Source organism: Schistocerca americana, chromosome X, assembly GCF_021461395.2.
Source record: "Schistocerca americana isolate TAMUIC-IGC-003095 chromosome X, iqSchAmer2.1, whole genome shotgun sequence".
Classification (NCBI taxonomy): Eukaryota; Metazoa; Arthropoda; class Insecta; order Orthoptera; family Acrididae; genus Schistocerca; species Schistocerca americana.
Window position 1 is genome coordinate 991,521,383 of NC_060130.1, and position 6,709 is coordinate 991,528,091.

Sequence of the window (6,709 nt, forward strand, 5' to 3'; positions counted from 1 at the left end):
TATATCCTGAATGTCAGTGAGCAAGAGGTGAAACAAGCTGCTGGAGGAAACGTTTCATTTAAGTCTCAAATGAGAGGGGTGACGTCCTGGGCGCGTCATGGGCAGAGTACACCTGAAAGCTCTTTAAAGCGACCTGTGGCGACAGACAACGAATGGGCTAGGCGACTCATCCAGGGGGGCAAGTAGTGGGCCACAGCAGTGGTACAGAAAAAAGTACGAGAAAACTGCATTGGGGAATTTCCAGATGGATATGAACAAATCAGTGATGCAGTCGACCATGTGAACTGCATGTGGTACATATGTATCTTTTAGGCGTCTGGAGCAGGCACAAAATGTCTGATTGGCTGACACGACCTAGGCAGGAGTAAAGTGCCGAAAGTTCAATGCAGTTTAATGGTAGGCCCTTTACCATTGGCAGAGAGAGTTTCCACAAAATAAGAGGAACGGTCCCATTGGTCAGAAAAAGCTATGACATGGAGTATGAAAAGACCCAGGTGGGGGACAGTTTGGCTGCGAGAGAGACAAGACCGACAATTTTGGGGACTCTCCTCTAAACTGGGATTAAGTACAGAATGGGGCACATAACGATGCAGAGGTGGAATTTTGTGTGAACACTGCATTCACTGCGGCTAACATTCAGCTAGATATTAGCTGTAGCATCGTTGAGCTCCAGCAGCAGAGAAACGAACCAGTCAGATAGTTAATTGTTCTTGCGAGAACTGAGAGGGCATTGTAATATGCATACTGCTCCAGCCATGTGCGTGCTTATCGCCATATTTCAAGACTAGGGGCGAGTGCATGTTTTCTCATCTAAACAGAAACATAGGAGAGTTTCTGCTGATAAAATCTGCAAAGGTTTTGATTAACTTTTATAGGAATTTCAGAGGACGAGAGCAGACTTGCAGCCAACAGCTAATCGCAGCTGAGGTGAACGCTGTGAGCAGAAGTGTAAACTTGTTGGTTCACCAGGTTGCGTCCACTGTGAACTCAAGCAACCTTGAGTAATCTTTTGCTCAGCTCATCACAAAAAAATAAGCATCCTCCCCTTGGGCATGGGTGTTTGTGTTATCCTTAGCGTAAGTTACTTTAAGTTAGATTATGTAGTGTGTAAGCTTAGGGAGTGATGACCACAGCAGTTTGATCCCATAAGAGCTTACCACAAATTTAAAATTTTTTTAACCATCCTCCATAGACTTGATTGTCATCCTAGATAGTACCAAACTTATAACCAGAATCAGATGATTTGTTGTAATAGTGGCCAACTTCACGATGTAGTAGTAAGAACACTTTTGTAAAGAAACATCTGGTAAGAAATTTGACATTGTTGTGTTTAGAGTTATTTCGATTACTCAGGACGAAATGCGTTATCTTATCAACTGTCCTAACATTATCACATTATGACCTGTGTAAGTTCGTGTATTTCCTTGACAATAATTCTACATTGAGACCAATTTGGGTACAGCTTAAACACTGATGTGCTCTGTCATAGAATAAGGGGCCACTCCTTACCCCAGTGATTTATTGTCTAGACATTTACGCACTCACAGGCGTTTCTGTTGATGTCTGACAAAAAAGAAAGGAGTGGAGTGCCAGAAGCTGATTCTTTCGAAAAAATATTCAACTTTAGAAAACCAAAAAATTTACAAACTGATAATGGTAAAGAATTTTATAATCAAGAATTTCAAGAATTATTAAAATATTTGACATTATTCATTATTCGACTTATGTGGAAGAAATTAGCTCTTCAAGGAAATTATAAATGGGTTGACTCAGTATCTAAATTTACTGATGAATATACGAGTAGGGAATGTTTCCGTCTGAAGCCACTGGCGGGCGGTGTATATTGGTATGTGCATGCTTGGCAGCTCAGTCAGCATCCATCCGTGACAGAGGGAACGTCTCTGTGCATCTCTGCATCTCTGCGACACCCCAATTTGAAATGTTTGATGAAATCGAAAATCCCATCAGTTGTGAGGTGTGGTCTGTGACGCGGTTTTTGTTGGCAAAAAACCTAAAACCTATAAAAATGTATTGTGAACTGTGCGAAGTGTACGGAAACAATGCAATGAGTGAATGTTCCATCTGGAAAAGGTGCATTTAGTTTTAAAATGGCCGAAACAACGTTCATGACGAAGAGAAGAGTGGACGCCCGAGCGTCGTGACTAACGTTCTTGTCCCTGAAGTTGATGAAACTATTCTTGAAAACCATCGCTTCACAATAACAGATCTTATGCTCTCCTTTCCACAAGTTTCATGGACTTTGTTGTTTGAAATTGTCACTCAAAAGCTAGGGTACCACAAATTTTGTGCACGATGGGTGCCCAAAATGGTTACAGAGCATCATAGAGAACAGCAAATGGGGCAACTTTGACATTTCTGGAGGCCTACCACAAACATAATGATTCCTTACTGGGTCGAATCGTAATCGGTGATGAGACTTGTGTGGAACACGTCAATTGCGAGACAAAATTACAGTCCATGTAGTGGGGGCACACAATGTGCCCCCCCCCAAAAAAAAACCAAGAACTTTTTTGCAAATCTTGTCAGCAAGGAAAATAATGTTTTGGTGTAGGCAAGGTGTGCTTCTTATTGGTTTTCTCGAACATCGAGCAACCATAAATTCTGCCCAGTTTTGTCAAACTGTGCACAGCCTTAGAAGAGCAGTCCAAAACAAACGCCGAGGAAAGCTGACGTCCAAAATTTTGTTTTTGCACAACAATGCCTGACCTCATACGGCAAACCGCACTAAAGAACTTCTTAAGTCATTCAAATGGAAAATTTTCCCTCATCTGCCCTACAGCCCCGATCTTGCACCAATCGACTTCCACTTGTTTCCCAAGATGAAGAACTGGCTTGCAACACAGTGCTTTGATGATGCAGAACTCCATGCAGGCATGACTCAATGGCTGAAGTCTCAGGAGGCAGAATTTTATGACAAAGGTCTTTCAAAGCCCGTCCACCACTATGATAAGTGCCTCAATGTCTTTGGTGACTATGTGGAAAAGTAGTATATCAGTCACTGTTTCACATGTATATAATAAAATGTACTTCTTGTACTTAGTTTTTGTGAATCCCAAATCGTTCCCTATTTTCTAAATAGGCCTCATAACAACACAAAACATTCTAAGATAAAAATGAAACCGAAAGATGTAAATATAGAAACTATGTAACAAGTTTGTTAGATACTGAACCTAAACATTTAATGGGTGATAAAGTAAGAATAAGTAAATTGAAACGAATTTTTCATAAACGATATGCAGCAAATTGGTCAAAATGTCATTCATTCTAATCCAATCACATATAAACTGAAAGATTTAGATGGCGCACAAATAAAACGAAATTTTTGTGGGAAAAATGACTGAAAATAATTTTCCATATGTTTAACTTGTTGAAAAGTTTTAAATAAGAAAGGTAGTAAAGTATATGTTAAATGGATAGGTCTTCATAATTCCCACAACATTAAGATAAATGAAACTAATGCAATTTTTTAAATGTTAAAAAAATTATGTATAGATGGAGAGTGTGACAGAAAATTTGAACACGTTTGGTATTAATATAATATTGATAATGCTTACTGTTTCATTAAAAACGATAGAGATTATTTTGATATTCAAATAAAAGTTAACAAAATTGATTTAATGTCATAATCAATTGAGTATTTAAAATTTAAGTTGAAGGAATTACATGGTTTTAATGAATTTTGTTTATTAGATGAACATAAAAATTTTATGAATGTTATTTAAAATCTGAAAAAGTACTTGGAAATTTAGTTTTATTTTGTAAGAGAAGTTTGCTAGTTTATTTATATCTTCATAGCATTGTTCTAATGAATACTCAACCAAAGTAATGAAATAATTTTCGTGGCAAACAACTCTTAAATTTTCTTTCATTTGTTGATATAAATTTGGTGAATATGGTACATAACTGATTTTTAAAAATTCGTAATAATTCAAATGTCTGTTTTGTGCATTTTTAAATAGTTTTCAAATATCATAATATCTATAATTAAAACCATGTATTCCTAAAATAATAAAGGCACATCTTAAATTTTCATCATTTAATTGAGGGACAACATGTGGCAAAAATGTATCTATTTCTTTATTTCTTTTGTTTATTATTCCATCTTAAATTTAATTTAAATTTTCCAAGTGAGTTACTTTCTCTTTCATTATTGACACTATGTTTCCAAATGGATGGTAAAACTTTTTCATAAAATCAATCTTGAAAATTTTCTGCAAATTGTAATTTTGAATTCATAACTAAAGAATATAAACCAGGTTCACTAACAACATTTGTATGATGATGAATAGTTTTATATAGCAGTGAAAAGTCGCTATGAAACTTTTTGTATGTTTTTCAATAGTGTTGTTTTATAGCTTCTTGAGAACGTTTACATCCTAAAATATAACGAAATTGATCTGTATGAAACCAATGATAATTTTTTCATCAATGATTATTAAAACTTTTTTTTACTATAAATAAATTTATTATTTTTGGATCCACATATTTAGATCGTCATTTATATATAAAAATTATTACATTCTGGTTTTTTAATTTCAGTAAATTTTTCCTTATAAATGGAAAGCAAAAATAAAACGATTTGTCCATTGTCCAAACAAGAAAAACAAATTCAGAAAAGAAATTAAAATAAGACAGAATTTGGATTCAAAATCAGGTTGTAATGATTGTACAAGAAAGAAACAAAAAGGACTTCTTCAGAATTGGCATATTAAATCATTTATTTATGAAAAATGTGGAAAGGAAATTAAAAATTCTACTAAATATATTCCTAACTGTGATCATTCAAAAGCTGAGAAATTAGCTTTTCAATATCAAAAAAATAATAAAAGAGATTATCAAAAAGGTTTACATTCTGTGGAAAATTTGTTTGTAAATTTTGTTTGGTAAGATGTTAAAAATTGCAAAATCTTAAGTAAACACTCAAAAAATATAAATTTTTTATATTTGATTTATCTTCTCTGCAAATGTTTAATTCTTGTGAGATGTCATTTTTTCATCATATTTTATTTTATTTGGACATAATCTGTAATGAGCATATGGTAGTGTATCAAGTCCATTTTGTAATGCAACACGTTTATCATCATCAGAACTTAAAACAATTTTATTACATTCATCTGTATATAAATCTTGTTTGAATGATCTAATCAAATTCATTGTTTTATTTAGTTTTATTTTGTTTAATAAAGTTTTTTATAATTGTTGAATATCATTTCATTTTTTACAACAGAACACTTTGTCCACTCATACGACAGAATACAGTTCATTATTGTGGAAGTCCATAAATATTATCTTTTGGATAATTACGTGTATTAGAATAATAAATCATTGATTTCATATCTTTATAGAAATCATCAGTTCTTAAATTGCAAATGGAAAAATCATTATCCATACAACATTAATTAATATTTTCACTGTACTTTGGTTTCATAACATTATAATGAAAATCATATTTTTATTTTTGAACTATCTAGAATACTCATTCCAATATAAATTAGTATATTGAACTTCATTTTTATTTTCTTCATATAAACTGGAACTAAATTTTCTGAAAATACTGCAGTATGTTGACAATTTGGTTTTGCAGCATATTACGTATATTCTCTTGCATCTGATACTATTTTAATATTTTGTCTACTTCTAGTATTTTGCACAGTGAACCCAAATATTGAATTATTTATTAACTTGTAGCAATCTTTTCCAAGATCGTTAGCTGCCTTTTTTCTCATTGTTGTAATACAATTAATATAATTCTTCAATCAATCTGACTGTTCAAATGATAAGATTCTATGAATTTTCTTTACTTTTAATTCAAGATTTATGTATTATTTAAGATTTCTATAGTCAAAAACATTTTTCTTTAATATTTAAAGTTGATAATAATTTATTTTACCCTTTTAGTGCAGATGGTGAATCTTTATGTAAATAATGTAATTTTTTGGATATTCTAAATGTACTTCTAAAATATAAACATATCTTAATCATCTAGAATCTTAAGTATTTTACTGAGAACCGAAACTTTTTAAATGGTCAAAGTAAAGGCATTGCACAACCATATAAATTATTTGCATCTAAATATGTAATATAATTTGATTGTTTTGCTGAATTAAAATTTTTCATGTATTTATTATTTGCTTTTGCATATTTTTTAATACTGAGACAAATTCCACCCTGACTTCCCTTTTCAAAAAATAAAATCATATCGCAATCATGTAACAAATCTAATTTAACTTTTGGCGTTTGTAACATAGAATCCCAAGATAAAGAAGCTGCAGTAAAATACCAAGATTAATCAAGCTCATAAGATTTAATTCATATATCTCTAAAACTTTCGAAAATATGTGTTAAAATTAAAATGTCAGAGTTATTATATAATTTTGAATATTCATCTAAATGTTTAATATTGAATTATTTGAAAACTATTTTTGCTCTTTTATAATCTTCATCATTAATATTAGGTTTATTAAGTGTCAAATAAAAGCATAGTTTTTAGGTAATTAGTTCCTTGCAATTTTTCTTCAGAATCCATGTATTTATAAGGGTAAACTCCTTTTTTAATTATTACATCTAATTGTTCACTTTCAGAATATTTTGGTGTTTCTCTAAATTATTCTTTTGTGATATTGGAAGGTAATTTATGAATATTTGAAGCCATCAATTTAAATGTATCTAAAAATCTTAACTTTAATCC